Below are 18,472 nucleotides of genomic sequence, written 5' to 3' on the forward strand. Positions count from 1 at the left end.
GACGTTAATGGCGTCCCTGTTTTCCCAGGCGACGCAGGACGCGTCTCGTCGTGCATGGCCGCGTGGCCGTCCGCGCCGGCGTTATTGCGTGCAACCACCCGCTGCCGCCGCTGTACATTAAGACGCCCTGCAGTTCGTCCCCCAATTTCTCACCGCTCCCAAACCTTCTCGTCGCCGCCGCCTCCCCCCTTCCAGATCTTCTCCTCGCTGCTCCAAAAATGTCGAGCTCGTCCTCCCGCAAGATCGCCGCGGCGAACGGCTTCATCCGCGGCAGCTTAACCGTGGCGGAGGCGTGGGCGTTTTACCACGCCCGATATCTAGTCCCGCCGGACATGCGGCTGCCAAGCCGCGGCGGCTGGAAGATGGCCGTGAACGTCATTGGCGTCCCGCCGCCGCCGAAGTCAGGCACGGACCAATGGAGGGACGGCATCAAGGCCCGGCGGGCTCAACTCACCGCCGAGGAGCGGTTGGATCCGACGTGGGCGGCCAACAACAACGACGCCTGGTGGAAGACGTACTTCAAGACGAAGTACGACATCGAGATGTACAGCACCGACGGGCTCGTCGGCGGGCCCAACAGCTGGAACAAGGACGGCCGCGCCCTATTCTGGGGCGTTCCGGGGCGCACCCTCGAGAACGCCATCCGCGACATCCGCAACGGCGCTCCAAGGTTGGAGACGCCGTCGTCACCGCCACCGTCTCCTCGAGGAGGACCACCGCAATGGCAGCCGAGGAGGACGACGTACTCGTCCTCCTCGAACTCTTCTTCCTCAGGACCGGCGCGATCGACGCCGTCCTCGTCGTACCGCTCGGCGCCCTACATCGTCCCCAAACGCGAGGTGAAGGAGTAGCCGGCGATGCCCATCAACACGAGGCGTGGCGGCAGCGGCAGCCGGCGGTAGCAAGAGAGGCGCGGCGGCGCCCTCCTCATCCCGAAGCCGGAGGTGAAGGAGGAGCCGGAGGAGCCGGAGGAAGCGGCGCAGGTGGCGCTGTTGGCGGAGTACGAGCGGCAGCAGCAGCTCATCGCCAGCAGCGACGACCCCGAGGACTGCCCAGGGCTGCGGGCGGCGTGCTTGGCGTCCGTGAACGACAAGGGACGCTCGGAGGGGCGACCCGGACATGGCGATCGCCATGTCCATCCGCGACTCCGGCAAGCCGCTCGTGGACCTCACCGACGACGGCGAGGCAGGATCAAGCGGCTTGGTGAAGGACGAGCCCGTCGACGAGCGCGTCAAGCAGGAGGTCGTCACCGACGAGATGTACAACTTCCAGCAGTACTACGACGCCTCTGGCCGCCGCAAGTACTTCTAGATTAGGTTTAGTTTAAATTTAGTCAAATTTCGTTCGAATCTATGTAAGTTTGGACGAATCTAATCGAATCTCGCAAAGTTCAAAATTTCCGGAATTTTGTTCGGAGAATGCGACTGGGGAGCGACGTCCCCCAAACGCGGCACGAACAAAACACGTCCCCAAACGCTCAATCCGCCGCATTTAGGGGACGTCGAGTGGAGATGCTCTCGTACCGTTTTTTCCTTTTCTGATTTTGTCGCTCTGCTAGCAAAGCTTTGCAAAAATGCAATCTGAAAGCAGGGTCTTTGTGAAAAAAAGGACCGATGAGATCTCTAAAAAAATGACCGAGGAGATAAAGTTGTGACTACCTTCTGCGTCTCCAGATATGGGGAATTCCCCATTTGGAGCCCCGGCCGCTCTCGCTCTCTGCCTAGTCTTCAGGCGTCCGCCGGCTGCAGCTTCGCTATCCCAACAGAGCTCGCTCTTTCCCTCACTGCTTCCCCCTCGTCGAGTTATGGCCCAGCCTCGCCGGCTCCGCTCGCGTGCAGGCCGTCGCCGCCCCATCATAATAGGCCATAGCGCCGAGCTCCTCATCCTCGTCGCACCCGACCGGCCCCGTCGCCGAGCCGAGCTCCTCGTCGCACTCGGCCGGCCCTCCTCCTCTCTCGTTCAACTCACGTACGCGCGCGCACACCTTAATCTTGCTCGCCACACCGCCAAATCCCTCTGCCTGGTGCCGTACAGCCAAGTCTGAATTTCAGTCAATTTCGGGCAAATTTCGGAGCTCCGCATTTCGCTCCACTTCTCTCCCATTGGGGATCGATGGGGAAGTTATTTGTAGACACCTTGCTGATAACCAGCCAATTTGCATGGTATATAAACCGATGTTATTTCCTCTGTAGAACCGAGGTGGGACTAACAAAAAGAATAAGATGACGCGAGGAAGCGAGACCGAAACAAATTGATCGATTCCGTGCGTTCCCTGGTCAGAAATTGGGCCATTCACCCGGCCCACATCATGCGAAGCTGGGCGTCGTTTGTCTGGGAGAGAAGATGAGAAAGAAACGGTTACATGGCATTGGTGCGTAATATGCGATTTGGTGGGAGGGCAAAACGGTCCAAAAAAAAGTTGGACGAAAATTTTGGCAGAAACCTTAGCTCCTTTATTATTAGGTATAGATTTAAAAAATAATATTTGTGTTTAAAAATCGTCACATTTATTCCACGAATAGAAACACAAGTTCTGAATACTCGTGCGAAGTGTTGGTAAAAAATGCATTGTATTTTAAGCTACAGGAAACAAATAAATTTGTGGCTACGTATAGGGTAGATATTTGTCAGAAATTTGTCTTTTTGTACAGATCAAAATAGAACATATCTTTCTCCAAAATTACTGCCGTACCTTCGAAATGTTTATATGTATGTGAATATTTAATTTCAACTTTTTTAAAATTCAAAAAATATAATTTTTAAAGATCAGGCTGGTGCTCATGTGTCAAAGGCACTTTTTTCGCATCTCACTTCCTTTAAAAGTAAAAATAGACGTCTCACTTTTGTCTAGATACGGATATATCTAGATCATTCTAAAATTTTGTATAGAGATCATTTGATTTAGAAGATGGTATCCTCTAAGGGCTTGTCTGATTCACACGATAGGAAATTGGAGGAATAGGAAAAATTGAGGATTTCTATGGCATGTCCTCTTGAATCCTATGGGAAAGAAACATATGAGAATTAATACAACTAGTTGTTTGATGGTAGGTAGGAAAGCCATAGAATTTTTTTGTAGAGATTGAGTGCATATCATAATTGTCACAGATACATAGAATTTTTTTCAAAAGGTCTAACCTCTTGTTAGAAATCGTATAGAATTGTACTATGGGAAAGCAATACGTAGAAATTATGAAGGGTTCAATCCTTTAAATAAAACGAGGTCTATAGAATATGGATAAAAAACCTATAAGATTTCTTTATAAATACTTTGAATCAAACAAGCCCTAAAATTCTTATGGATTGCTTTCCTATATTACAATCTTATAGGACTTCTAGAAAGAGGATTTTCTGCGTTTTCTTACGGTTTAACCAAACAACTTCTACAACTAATTTATGTGTTTTGTTTTTAGAATTTCATATGCTATAATATACTGTTATTGCGTTTTTATATTGCCGTGCTATCAAATCATTTGGATTAAACAACGGCTAACATGATTTGCTAATTCTGGGAATTAGCTTAGAACTCAGTAAACTTCTAAACCGTCCGATTTTCGGTCTGCTTTAGGATTCGTGTTTGTTTGGACTCTTGTTTATTTTCATTCATCGCGTGGGCCTTCTTTACTTTTTTTTGAGGGTTGGGCCTTCTTTACTAGGCCGGATTCGTTGCTCGTTTCGCTAAAGGGCCGGCCCATCTGTAAAATAGATGAGCTAAAAATGAAATAAATATGCTGGAGACGGGACTCCATCCCACGAGTGGAGGTACACGAGCAAGTCAGAATTGCCAGCACGCTGATGATTTGCTCTTGTTTGGTTACTACCGCTGGTTTCTATTTATCTATTTTCCGATCGATGTGGTTCTGGCATTTTTTCTGTTTTAACGTTGCGTCCTTTTTTTCTTGACCCGGTTGTTCATTTCTTGCGTTGCTTTTAGATAGGATTTTGTTTGGATTTTTACGTTTCTAGTTTTTTTCTTTTATATATGTTTCTCTCACTCGGTTTTATTTGTAGTATTCTCCTCTACATTTTTTTTGTTCCTTATACATCACTTTTATGAGATTTGCTAATTCCCAGTAGACTAAAAATTATATTAGGGCTTAATAGACAGCTTTACCTTTAGATTTTAACTTGCTTTAACATTCGTGTTTGTCCAGATTGTGTTGTTTTCATCATATTATCATTTTCTGCTTGGGCCTCTGTGGTGTTTGGTTATTTAATGGCTCGCTATTTTGGATTTGCTAGTTCTGAGTAGACTCCGTTGTCGTCGGATTATTTTGTGCATTAAGAATTCAAGGTTCGTGTTTGTCTAGGTTTGTTCTACTTTTTGTTATCTTCGTTTCTTGGCCTAAGTTTATTGTTGGGTTATCTGTTGGGCCGAATGGTGTTCCACCACGCTCGACGGCGCGTTGGTGTCCGAGAGGAGGGACGAGGCTCTAGTCAAGGACAAGGACAAGGGATTACCTAGTGCATACGTTGGTTTGCTTGAAATGTCCGGTCGTGTTGAGATCGATAAATTGGTCTTCATGCGAGATTGTTTTATTCATACCATCTGAGTGGCACCGCGATCACATGTATACATAGTGTAAATGCTTTCAACAGTCCAATTTGTGTAAATCTTAGTTCATATATTCCTTTCAATCAATTGTATTCCATCAATACTAATCAAGAAAGAGAGGAGTAATTAATTTTGACTACACGTTGATGTTTTGTCGGTTTAATAAACGGCGTTAAAATACTGTACGAGAGAATGCAACAAATTAGTCTTTACGTTTATACTTTCGGAGAAGACAAAGCATACTTTTAGACTACACAAACCATGGCTCATTAGACTCTGTTGTCATTGGATTAGTTTGTGCATGAAGATGCTCGTTTGCCTGGGTTTGTCCAAGTTTAACATTTTATCCTCATTTTGTTAGGCTAAGTTTCTTGTTGGGTTGTTTGTTGGGGCCATTGTTGATGCGATTAATTTTCTTGTTGTTGTTGTTGTTGTTTATCGTTGACCCTGTCATCAGGAGTGGTGGTCACCAATGGAGTGGATTGTCTTCTCCATCGTTGTTGTTATTTTGCTCCCCGTAATTTTCTGATTATTTTTCATAGATCTCCCCACGATTTCTGATTTTGGTTTTCTCGTCTCGTAGTAGAGATCCAGTAGCTGGATCTGTTGAACTGAGGTGAGGTTAATCGACGGAGGCTCTAGAGGAGTAATTAATCGACGGAGTCATATCTTCATTTGGTTCTTGAAAGTCTTGCATGCATATTTACTTTATGTATATCGTATGGCATGATTTGCTTTCGTTGATCTAATGCATAGGAAAAACTCCACCATAATCCTAAATCGGCTAAGATGTGCATGAAATTCAAATTCATATCTATATGCATATATTTACGTGAAGTTTGTCCTATATGTTGTAGTTTGACTAACTACTTGGACCCAATTAGTTTGGGGACCATTGTGTGCTTGAGCTTTGTCTTAGGTACATTTAGGGTGCTTTGGATGCTCGTCTCACTCATGAAGAAGAAGTGGAGGACAATGACTATTGGAGGCGGGACTATTGGAGGCGGGCTATGATGTTATGACAAACTCATATCTACTACATCACACCATCGCTTCCGGGTAACAAGTATCTATCTACCTCATGCATGCTTATCTTGTATCCAACCATGGGCTTTGGCATGAGTTGTTGCTTGAAAATATTACGATCTTGCAAAGCTTTTAAATGAAACCACTTTGTTGCAAATATGAGTATGTTGATATGAGAGCATATTTTGGGGAATATAAAAATCATATTTATGATTCACCTAATCCCAAATATGTCAACCTCACAATTGAATTGCATATCCTCTCCTCAATATGCTCACATGCGCAATAAAGATAAATTTGCAAAATTTGATTCTTCCATTTGGTATTTAATTTTGTGATACTTGTTTACCTTTCTCAAAACATCTCAACTATCTCCTTCTCTTGGTGATTCTTGTGATGTCTTTGATATGTTTATGGTTGAAGTTGTTCAATGTACAATGAGATAAATTTGAGCCTTTGGCCGTGCTACAAAGCAAATATCTCATTGGTATATTGTATTACTTCATCATTGGATATCTTGCTCTATTTCTTTTGTACCTATCTTGTGTGTGCATGTTTCTTTGTGGATAAATATATTCGTGATGCTGTTCACTTAGAGAAACTTTTATACATGAGAGATGGTACATATCTTTTTGATATCCCTCTTTGTTGGAGTCCATTCTATCTATTATCGTTTGTCTCTTTGGTGGCTCCACAAAGAATTTGATATGGGTGCTCATTTCTTTCTATTTGCATCTTCACACACTCATATTTGACTATGGCACAAGCTTTGATTTTATTTGCTTCTTACTAAGCTTGTGTTTTCTTTTTGGTTCTCATTTTATATCTTAAGTGAATCTCGTGTGTTGTATGGCTATGCTTAGCAATCTCATTCATTGAAGACTATGGTGATGCTCAAGGTTCATTCTTGCATTAGTCTAATAATATGCTTTGGCATGCCTCCCACACATCCATTTGGTTGAGTCTTATCTTATATTGCATCTTACTTGATGCTCAACCATTTGTTATGCCAAGTGATACTTAATCTCTTCTATGATCTCTTGCAAATGTTTGTTTTTAAATGAAAATGAGGGAGTGAGGATTCCATGTTATGCATATTGTATTCAAATTTAATATTTTAACATGTGCATGTATCTTGGGGAGCTTTCTCGTTCTATTTCAAATACTCATGTGTGGCTATCATAAATCCTTATTTCACTAGGTATCTTTTTCTTTGAGTGATCTTTTGGTAGTGATGATACCATGATTGTGCACCTTACTCTTCAATGCAAAATGTTTATCTTGTGCACAAACCTTGGGGAGATTCCACATATTGCTTGGAGCATCCTTCTTGATCTTATCATAATATCTTTCATTTGGTTCGATGGTTCATTGGATTGCTTGCTTCATTTGTCGAAGCTTTCTCACCTTCTTATCCTCTTGCAATCTTTGATCCTCAATATAATTGGATTCCCTCCCGGTATTCGTCATTGAATACGTGCATTTGATTTCACTCACATTATGAGAAATGCACACCTTATGGAGGAACTCTCACTATATTGGCCTTCTGTACCTTTCGTCCATTTCGGCAATCGATGCCAATGGGGGAGAAGTTTGGAGGGTTTGAGGGAATTGCTTTTGTTTGGTTCATAAGCTTTTGCCTCTCATGCTTGCATTTGTTGCTTTGCATGGTTGAATATTTAGAGGATACTCCGCTAGGCTTTAGTTGCCGATATATGTAATGAAATTCAAGTTCATTCACACATGCATATATTATGGGGGAGTTTGTTCTAAATATTCAACTTGGGTTGATCGCTAAATTCCTTATTTAAAACCCTCTCAAAGAGATTGTCATCAATTACCAAATTGGGGGATATTGAAAGAACATGAAGCCCCCATGTGTGGTTTTGGTAATTGATGATAATCCCTATGGACTAACGGTTGTATTGATAATCAATCTTAGGACATGTCCATAACCATATGTTGGTTTCAAGGTTGCGAGATAAAGAAGATCGAGTACGATGAAGAATACGGATGAAACGGTATCGGAGAGAGACGAAGACGGTGTAGAAGATGAAGAGGGATGAAGATGGCATAGAAGATGGATGAAGACAGTGGCGTGTGTAGAAGATGGATGAAGACGTTGGCGTGTATGTTGGAAGAAGATGGTGTCATGTACAATGATGAAGGGGGTGAAGACGGAGCTTGTCAACTCGAGTGGAACGCGCGAGGACAAGGTTTGTGCTCGATAGGATAGTGGGTCGCATCTTCGGTGAGAGCTCAAACCTTGCATGCATTGCATCGTGCTTCTTGGTTGTTCTTGGTTCTTATCCATGATATGTTTTAGAGCTTGTGTCCATTCTCATGACAAGCTCTAGCTCATCGGAAACGGATTCCGAATGCATCACATGTTGCATGCTTGAGGGTGATTATTTTCCCGATTTACCATATTGAGAGGTTACACCTCTATGACCATAAGAAAATCATCATCCACTTTTTTCAATGTTTTCACTTTATGTGGAGGTAGCTCTCGTCGTCCTCTTTCCAGCAAAATTGGTTTCACCTCAATCGGAGTTTCCTATCTCGAGTTATTGCGTTTTCCGTGTTGCAGAGAAAAAGAAAATGAGAGAAAATCTTGTTGGGCCGGGCGGTACTACCGCGAGCGGTACCGGCCCAATTTCCGCTCAGCCAATTTTGCATACTGGACTCGAACCGGTACCAATCCGGTACTGGGCCGGTAGTACCGGCCGGCCCATATGGTACCCAACCGGTACCGAGCCGGTACTACCGGCTGGGCCCTTCCTCTCTCCTCCAGCCCGAACTGGGCCACGCCCTACACTCCGGGCACCCCGCGTTGCGCCTCCTGCTCCCGTTGCAGGCCGGCGCAACCTCGCTCGCACTGGGCCGCCACCCGGTCGGCCTAGCCGCCCGTTGTCGCTCGCTCGGCAGCGGGGCTGCGCTCCACCGCTCGACGCTCCCGCGCGGGAGAGCCTGGGTGTTGACCCGAGCGTGGCCCTGATACGTCTCAAACGTATCTATAATTTCTTATGTTCCATGCTACTTTTATGATGATACTCACATGTTTTATATACATTATATGTCATTATTATGCATTTTCCGGCATTAACCTATTGACGAGATGCCGAAGAGCCAGTTGTTGTTTTCTGCTGTTTTTGGTTTTAGAAATCCTACAAAGAAAATATTCTCGGAATTGGACGAAATCAACGCCCAGGGTCTTATTTTTCCACGAAGCTTCCAGAAGACCGAGGGAGAAACGAAGTGGGGCCACGAGGTGGCGACACACTAAGGCGGCGCGGCCAGGCTAGGGCCCGCGCCACCCTAGTGTGTGGGCCCCTCGTGACGCCCCCGACTCTGCCCTTCCGCCTACTTAAAGCCTTCGTCGCGAAAACCCCAGTACCGATAGCCACGATACAAAAAACCTTCCAGAGACGTCGCCGCGGCCAATCCCATCTCGGGGGATTCAGGAGATCGCCTCCGGCACCCTGCCGGAGAGGGGAATCATCTCCCGGAGGGCTCTTCATCGCCATGATCGGCTCCGGATCGATGTGTGAGTAGTTCACCCATGTACTATGGGTCCATAGCAGTAGCTAGATGGTTGTCTTCTCCTCATTGTGCTATCATGTTAGATCTTGTGAGCCACCTATCATGATCAAGATCATCTATTTGTAATGCTACATGTTATGTTTGTTGGGATCCGATGAATATTGAATACTATGTCAAGTTGATTATCAATCTATATATGTTGTTTATGTTCTTGCATGCTCTCCGTTGCTAGTAGAGGCTCTGGCCAAGTTGATATTTGTGACTCCAAGAGGGAGTATTTATGCTCGATAGTGGGTTCATGCCTCCATTGAATCTGGGACGATGGATGTAAAGTTCTAAGGTTGTGGATGTCTTGTTGCCATTAGGGATAAAACATCAATGCTTTGTCTAAGGATATTTGTGTTGATTACATTACGCACCATACTTAATGCAATTGTATGTTGTTTGCAACTTAATACTAGAAGGGGTTCGGATGATAACCTGAAGGTGGACTTTTTAGGCATAGATGCATGCTGGATAGCGGTCTATGTACTTTGTCGTAATGCCCTGATTAAATCTCATAGTACTCATCATGATATATGTATGTGCATTGTTATGCCTTCTTTATTTGTCAATTGCACAACTGTAATTTGTTCACCCAACATGTCATTTATCTTATGGGCGAGACACCACTAGTGAACTGTGGACCCCGGTCCATTCTTTACATCTGAAATACAATCTACTGCAATTATTCTTTACTGTTTTTCGCAAACAAACATCATCATCCACACTATACATCTAATCCTTTGTTTACAGCAAGCCGGTGAGATTGACAACCTCACTGTTACGTTGGGGCAAAGTACTTTGATTTTGTTGTGCAGGTTCCACGTTGGCGCCGGAATCCCTGGTGTCGCGCCGCACTACACTCCGCCACCAACAAACCTTCACGTGCTTCCTTGACTCCTACTGGTTCGATAACCTTGGTTTCTTACTGAGGGAAAACTTGCTGATGTACGCATCACACCTTCCTCTTGGGGTTCCCAACGGACGTGTGTCTTGCACGCTATCAAGCTCTTCTTCTGGCGCCGTTGCCGGGGAACGAAGAAAAGTTACACCACAAAGATTTTCAACTCCCACGTCAACAACTCTTTTTCTGGCGCCGTTGCCGGGGAGATCAAGACACGCTGGAAGGGGAGTCTCCCACATCCAATCTCTTTACTTTGTTTTTGTCTTGCTTTACTTTATTTTATTTACTGCTTTGTTTGCTCTCTATATCAAAAATACAAAAAAAATAGTTGCTAGTTTTACTTTATTTACTGTCTTGTTCTCCATATTAAAAACACAAAAAATTAGTTACTTGCATTTACTTTATTTAGTATGCTTTATTTACTACTGCTAAAATGAATACTCCTGAAAATACTAAGTTGTGTGACTTCACTAGCACAAATAATAATGATTTCCTATGCACACCTATTGCTCCACCCGCTACTACAGCGAGAATTCTTTGAAATTAAACCTCGCTTTACTAAATCTTGTTATGAGAGAGCAATTTTCCGGTGTTAGTTCGATGATGCTCGCTGACCATCTTAATAATTTTGTTGAACTATGTGAAATGCAAAAGTATAAGGATGTAGATGGTGACATTATAAAATTAAAATTGTTTCCTTTCTCCTTAAGAGGAAGAGCTAAAGATTGGTTGCTATCTCTGCCTAGAAATAGTATTGATTCATGGACTAAATGTAAGGATGCTTTTATTGGTAGATATTATCCTCCCGCTAAAATTATATCTTTGAAAAGTAGCATAATGAATTTTAAGCAATTAGATAATGAACATGTTGCTCGATCAAGCATGGGAGAGAATGAAATCTTTGGTGAAGAATTGCCCTACCCATGGACTGACTACTTGGATGATCATCCAAACCTTTTATGCAGGACTGAATTTTTCTTCGCGGAACCTATTGGGTTCAGCTGCTGGAGGTACCTTTATGTCCATCACTTTGGGGGCGGCAACAAAGCTTCTTGATGATATGATGATAAATTACTCTGAATGGCACACGGAAAGAGCTCCGCAAGGTAAGAAGGTAAATTCTGTTGAAAAACCTCCTCCTTGAGTGATAAGATTGATGCTATAATGTCTATGCTTGTGAATGGTAGATCTAATGTTGATCGCAATAATGTTCCTTTAGCTTCATTGGTTGCCCAAGAAGAACATGTTGATGTGAACTTCATTAAAAGTAATAATTTCAACAACAATGCTTATAGGAATAATTCTGGTAACAACTATAGGCCATATCCTCCTAATAATGGTAATAGTTATGGTAATTCTTATGGGAATTCTTACAACAATAATAGGAGTGTAGCCCCTAGTTTTGAAGCCATGCTTAAAGAATTTATTAGTACACAAGCTGCTTTTAACAAATCTGTTGAAGAAAAGCTTGATAAAATTGATATTCTTGCTTCTAAGGTTGATAGACTTGCCTCTGATGTTGATCTTTTAAAATTGAAAGTTATGCCTAATAAGGATAATGATAATAAAATTATTACTACAGCAAACGCCATCCAAGTTCGAATTAATGAAAATATTAGACTGATGGCTGAATTGCATGCTAGGTGGGAAAGAGAAGAAAACGAAAAACTAGCTAAAGAGAATAATGTAGCTAAAGTTTGGACTATTACCACCACTAGTAATGTTAATGCTTCACATGTTGCTACACCTCCTACTATCAATGGTAAAATAATTGGTGTTGGCAATGTTTCTACTCCTTGTGCAAAGCGTGCAAAACTGGCTGAAACTGCTAAAACTGCTGAAGCTGCTTGTGATAAAACTGCTGAAAATTTTCAAAATATTGGGGACAATGATCCCATTTCTGTAGATCATAATGGTTTAGATTTTGATGATTGTCACATCTCTGAAGTTATAAAGTTCTTACAAAAACTTGCTAAAAGTCCCAATGCTAGTGCTATAAATTTGGCCTTTACAAAACATATTACAAATGCTCTCATAAAAGCTAGAGAAGAGAAACTAAAACTTGAAACTTCTATTCCTAGGAAGTTAGAAGATGGTTGGGAGCCTATCATTAAGATGAGGGTCAATGATTTTGATTGTAATGCTTTATGTGATCTTCGTGCAAGTATTTCTGTTATGCCTAAGAAAATCTATAATATGCTTGACTTACCACCATTGAAAAATTATTATTTGGATGTTAATCTTGCTGATAATGCTATAAAAAAACCTTTGGGGAGGATTGATAATGTTCGTATTATGGTTAACAATAACCTTATCCCCGTTGATTTTGTTGTCTTGGATATTGAATGCAATGCATCTTGTCCCATTATATTGGGAAGACCTTTTCTTCGAACTGTTGGTGCTACCATTGATATGAAGGAAGGTAATATTAAATATCAATTTCCTCTTAAGAAAGGTATGGAACACTTCCCTAGAAAGAGAATGAAGTTACCTTATGATTCTATTATTAGAACAAATTATGATGTTGATGCTTCATCTCTTGACAATACTTGATTCACACTTTCCGCGCCTAGCTGAAAGGCGTTAAAGAAAAGCGCTTATGGGAGACAACCCATTATTTTACTTCTGCACTTTTATTTTATATTTGAGTCTTGGAAGTTGTTACTACTGTAGAAACCTCTCCTTATCTTTATTTTATTGCATTGTTGTGCCAAGTAAAGTCTTTGATAGTAAAGTCAATACTAGATTTGGATTACTGCGCAGAAATAGATTTATTGGTGTCACGAAATTGAGCCGCCCCTGCTGTAGAAAATTTAGAAAAATCTGCCAATTTACTTGCGTGATCCTCAGATATGTACGCAACTTTCATTCAATTTGGGCATTTTCATCTGAGCAAGTTAAGTGCCCCTGAAAAATTCGTCTTTACGGACTGTTCTGTTTTGACAGATTCTGCCTTTTATTTCGCATTGCCTGTTTTGCTATGTTTGATGGATTTCTTTGTTCCATTAACTTCCAGTAGCTTTGTGCAATGTCCAGAAGTGTTAAGAATGATTATGTCACCTCTGAATATATGAATTTTCAATTATGCACTAACCCTCTAATGAGTTTGTTTTGAGTTTGGTGTGGAGGAAGTTTTCAAGGGTCAAGAGAGGAGGATGATACAATATGATCAAGAAGAGTGAAAAGTCTAAGCTTGGGGATGCCCCCGTGGTTCATCCCCGCATATTTTAAGAAGAATCAAGCATCTAAGCTTGGGGATGCCCAAGGCATCTCTTCTTCATCGATAACTTATCAGGTCACCTCTAGTGAAACTATATTTTTATTCCGTCACATCTTATGTGCTTTACTTGGAGCGTCTGTTTGTTTTTTATTTTTGTTTTTGTTTGAATAAAATCGGATCCTAGCATTTCTTGTTTGGGAGAGAGACACACTCCGCTGTTTCGTATAAACACATATGTTCTTAGCTTTATTCTTAATGTTCATGGCGAAGGTTGAAACTGCTTCGTTCATTGTTATATGGTTGGAAACAGAAAATGTTGCATGTGGTAAATGGTATAATGTCTTGAATAATTTGATACTTGGCAATTGTTGTGCTCATATAGATCATGTTTAAGCTCTTGCATCATGTACTTTGCACCTATTAATGAAGAACTACATAGAGCTTGTTAAAATCTGGTTTGCATGATTAGTTTCTCTAGAGTCTAGATATTTTCTCGTTGAGGTGTTTGAACAACAAGGAGACGATGTAAAGTCTTATAATGCTTGCAATATGTTCATATGTAAGCTTTGCTGCACCATTTTATACTTGAGTTTGCTTCAAACAACCTTGCTAGCCTAGCCTTGTATTGAGAGGAATTCTTCTCGTGCATCCAAATTCTTGAGCCAAAAACTATGCCATTTGTGTCCACCATACCTACCTACTATATGGTATTTCTCTGCCATTCCAAAGTACATTACTTGAGTGCTACCTTTAAAATTCTATCCTTTGTCTTTGCAATATATAGCTCATGGCAAAATAGCTTTAAAAATTATTGTGGTGAAGAATATGTAGCTATGTATCTTATTTCTTAATAAGTTGCTTGTTGAGCGGTAACCATGTTTCTGGGGACGCTATCAACTATTACACCTTTGTTGAATATCATGTGAGTTGCTATGCATGTTCGTCTTGTCTGAAGTAAGGGAGATTTTCATGATCGAATGGTTTGAGTATGCATATTGTTAGAGAAGAACATTGGGCCGCTAACTAAAGCCATGATCCATGGTGGAAGTTTCAGTTTGAACAATTAATCCTCAATCTCTTATGAGAATATTATCTGTTGTTGAATGCTTATGCATTAAAGAGGAGTCCATTATCTGTTGTCTATGTTGTCCCGGTATGGATGTCTAAGTTGAGAATAATCAAAAAGCGAGAAATCCAATGCGAGCTTTCTCCTTAGACCTTTGTACATGCGGCATAGAGGTACCCCTTTGTGACACTTGGTTGAAACATATGTTATGCAATGATAATCCATGTTAATCCAAGCTAATTAGGACAAGGTGCGAGCACTATTGGTAATCTATGCATGAGGCTTGCAACTTATAGGATATCTTATACATAACACATATGATTCATTACTACCGTTGACAAAATTGTTTCTATGTTTTCAAAATGAAAAGCTCTAGCACAAATATAGTAATCCATGCTTCCCTCTGCGAAGGGCCATTTTTCTACTTTATTGTTGAGTCAGTTTACCTACTTCTTTCTATCTTAGAAGCAAACACTTGTGTGAACTATGTGCATTGATTCCTACATGTCTACCTATTGCACTTGTTATATTACTTTGTGTTGACAATTATCCATGAGATAAATATGTTGAAGTTGAAAGCAACTGCTGAAACTTATATCTTCCTTTGTGTTGCTTCAAAGCTTTCTACTAAGAATTTATTGCTTTATGAGTAACTCTTATGCAAGTCTTATTGATGCTTGTCTTGAAAGTATTATTCATGAAAAGTCTTTGATATATGATTCAGTTGTTTACTCATTGTCTTCACCATTGCTTCGAATCGCTGCATTCATCTCATATGCTTTACAATAGTATTGATCAAGATTATGATAGCATGCCACTTCAGAAATTATCCTTGTTATCGTTTACCTACTCGAGGGCGAGTAGGAACTAAGCTTGGGGATGCTTCATACGTCTCAAACGTATCTATAATTTCTTATGTTCCATGCTACTTTTATGATGATACTCACATGTTTTATATACATTATATGTCATTATTATGCATTTTCCGGCACTAACCTATTGACGAGATGCCGAAGAGCCGATTGTCTGTTTTCTGATGTTTTTGGTTTCAGAAATCCTACAAAGGAAATATTCTCGGAATTGGACGAAATCAACGCCCAGGGTCTTATTTTTCCACGAAGCTTCCAGAAGACCGAGGGAGAAACGAAGTGGGGCCACGAGGTGGCGACACACTAAGGCGGCGCGGCCAGGCTAGGGCCCGCGCCGCCCTAGTGTGTGGGCCCCTCGTGACGCCCCCGACTCTGCCCTTCCGCCTACTTAAAGCCTTCGTCGCGAAAACCCCAGTACCGAGAGCCACGATACGAAAAACCTTCCAGAGACGCCGCCGCCGCCAATCCCATCTCGGGGGATTCAGGTGATCGCCTCCGGCACCCTGCCGGAGAGGGGAATAATCTCCCGGAGGGCTCTTCATCGCCATGATCGCCTCCGGATCGATGTGTGAGGAGTTCACCCCTGGACTATGGATCCATAGCAGTAGTTAGATTGTTGTCTTCTCCTCATTGTGCTATCATGTTAGATCTTGTGAGCTGCCTATCATGATCAAGATCATCTATTTGTAATGCTACATGTTGTGTTTGTTGGGATCCGATGAATATTGGATACTATGTCAAGTTGATTATCAATCTATATATGTTGTTTATGTTCTTGCATGCTCCGTTGCTAGTAGAGGCTCTGGCCAAGTTGATACTTGTGACTCCAAGAGGGAGTATTTATGCTCGATAGTGGGTTCATGCCTCCATTGAATCAGGACGATGTGACAGAAAGTTCTAAGGTTGTGGATGTGCTGTTGCCACTAGGGATAAAACATCAATGCTTTGTCTAAGGATATTTGTGTTGATTATATTACGCACCATACTTAATGCAATTGTCTGTTGTTTGCAACTTAATACTGGAAGGGGTTCGGATGATAACCTGAAGGTGTACTTTTTAGGCATAGATGCATGCTGGATAGCGGTCTATGTACTTTGTCGTAATGACCTGATTAAATCTCATAGTTCTCATTATGATATATGTATGTGCATTGTTATGCCTTCTTTATTTGTCAATTGCCCAACTATAATTTGTTCACCCAACATGCCATTTATCTTATGGGGGGAGACGCCACTAGTGAACTGTGGACCCCGGTCCATTCTTTACATCTGAAATACAATCTACTGCAATTGTTCTTTACTGTTCTTCGCAAACAAACATCATCATCCACACTATACATCTAATCCTTTGTTACAGCAAGCCGGTGAGATTGACAACCTCACTCGTTACGTTGGGGCAAAGTACTTTGATTGTGTTGTGCAGGTTCCACGTTGGCGTCGGAATCCCTGGTGTTGCGCCGCACTACACTCCGCCACCAACAACCTTCACGTGCTTCCTTGACTCCTACTGGTTCGATAACCTTGGTTTCTTACTGAGGGAAAACTTGCTGATGTACGCATCACACCTTCCTCTTGGGGTTCCCAACGGACGTGTGTCTTGCACGCTATCAGGCCCCACCGCGCTGCATGCGCTCAGTGGCGGAGCTTCAAATAAAATCTTGGGCGGGCTAAACTAAATCAGAGCACAAATATTTCTAACTGCGCCATGCGTTGGGGGGGGGGGAATGCAGCAGCTACTGGTGTGGTGCGCCTAGGGAGAACTGGAGGAGCTGCCAAGCTCTGGCCTTGCAATTGCAGTAAAAGAAATCGAAGAATAGAGAGAACTAGATGAGATAAAATAATGTGAATTGAGCCACCGGGTCGCCGCTGCTAATTATCTGGCCGCCTTGTCGCCATCTTATGGTGTGTGTTTGCTGGGACTTGGCCCTTGGGGATTTGGGGATGGGGCATAGTCAGCGGGCACCCTCGTCCGGCCAACACTACTCGCTGCTGGATGGTCGTCGCTCGCCCGGCAGTTCAGCTGCTATCTCCGCCACTCAGCCTAGTTAGCGCCATGGATGCGGCCGTGACGAGCAGGAACATCGAAGCGACGAGTCAACGATTGAATGGGAACCAACTAATGGTATGTTCTCGTGTGTACTGGGGCCTAGTTTAGAGCGCGCCACACATACAGACATAGGTATGAACTTCCTTTTCTCACCTGGGAAGGGCGGGCCATGGCCCGGTTTTGCCCTTGAGAAGCTCCGCCAGTGCATGCGCTGCTGCGCTTCTGCCGCTTTTGCTGCCCGTTCACACGCACGCGCTGCGCAGCATGATGTCGCTGCACCCTGCAGCTTGCCCCACCACACGCATGCACTACTTTCCTCTCTCTCATGTTTTAGATTTGGTCTGGTTTTTTGCACCAAGCGGTACCGCCCCGGTCAGCGGTACTATCGGTTTGGGCCATCTTTTTGCATATTTCTGTACAGTTTTGTGGGCGAACGGTAGTACCACTTCGACAAGCGGTAATACCGCTCCGGACGCGAATCTGACCTTTTTGAGCCCCAAGAGTCATATTTATGGGCCTCCTATATATACCTCTCTCCCACCTCCGTCCACACTAGTTCTTCTCATCTATTCTCTCTCCTCCATTGTTAACCTTGAAGAGCTTTATCATCCTCTTGACCCCCCTCCCACTATTCCTTGCATCTTTTTGGAGGAAAGGAGAGAGGAGATCTAGATCTAGTCCTCCACCAAGTGAATCCCCCTTCTAGTGAGGGGATCTTGCAAGATCTAGATCTTGGAGTAATTTGGTGTTCCTCCTCCTATTTTGTTCTTCCTCCCTTATTCCCCAATAGCTTTTGTAGCTTTGTTGGAATTTGGGAGAGAAGAACTTGGGCATCTTAGTGGTGTTCTTAGCCATTGCATTATGTGCATCGGTTTGGGTTCTCTCCGGGGTTTCGGTCTCGTAGAGGGCTTGTTCCCCTTAGTGGTGTTGTTGCCTTCGTGGCCTTGTCGTCTTTGTGGCGTGGTAGCCTTTGTGGCGTTGTTGCCTTTGTGGCCTTGTCGCCTTTGTGACATGGTAGCCTTTGTGGCGTTGTTGTCTTTGTGGAGTGTGGTAGCCTTTGTGGTCTTGGAGCCGGTTGTGGCGCGTTGGAGCCTTCGTGGCCTTGTTGCTGTGTGTGGTGTGTTGTAGCCTTTGTGGCCTTGTACTTGAGAGCCTCCGGTGTTGTGGAGTTGCCTCAAGCTTGATACTTGGGTGTTTGCC

Source organism: Lolium rigidum, chromosome 7 (genome assembly GCF_022539505.1).
Source record: "Lolium rigidum isolate FL_2022 chromosome 7, APGP_CSIRO_Lrig_0.1, whole genome shotgun sequence".
NCBI classification, from domain to species: Eukaryota; Viridiplantae; Streptophyta; class Magnoliopsida; order Poales; family Poaceae; genus Lolium; species Lolium rigidum.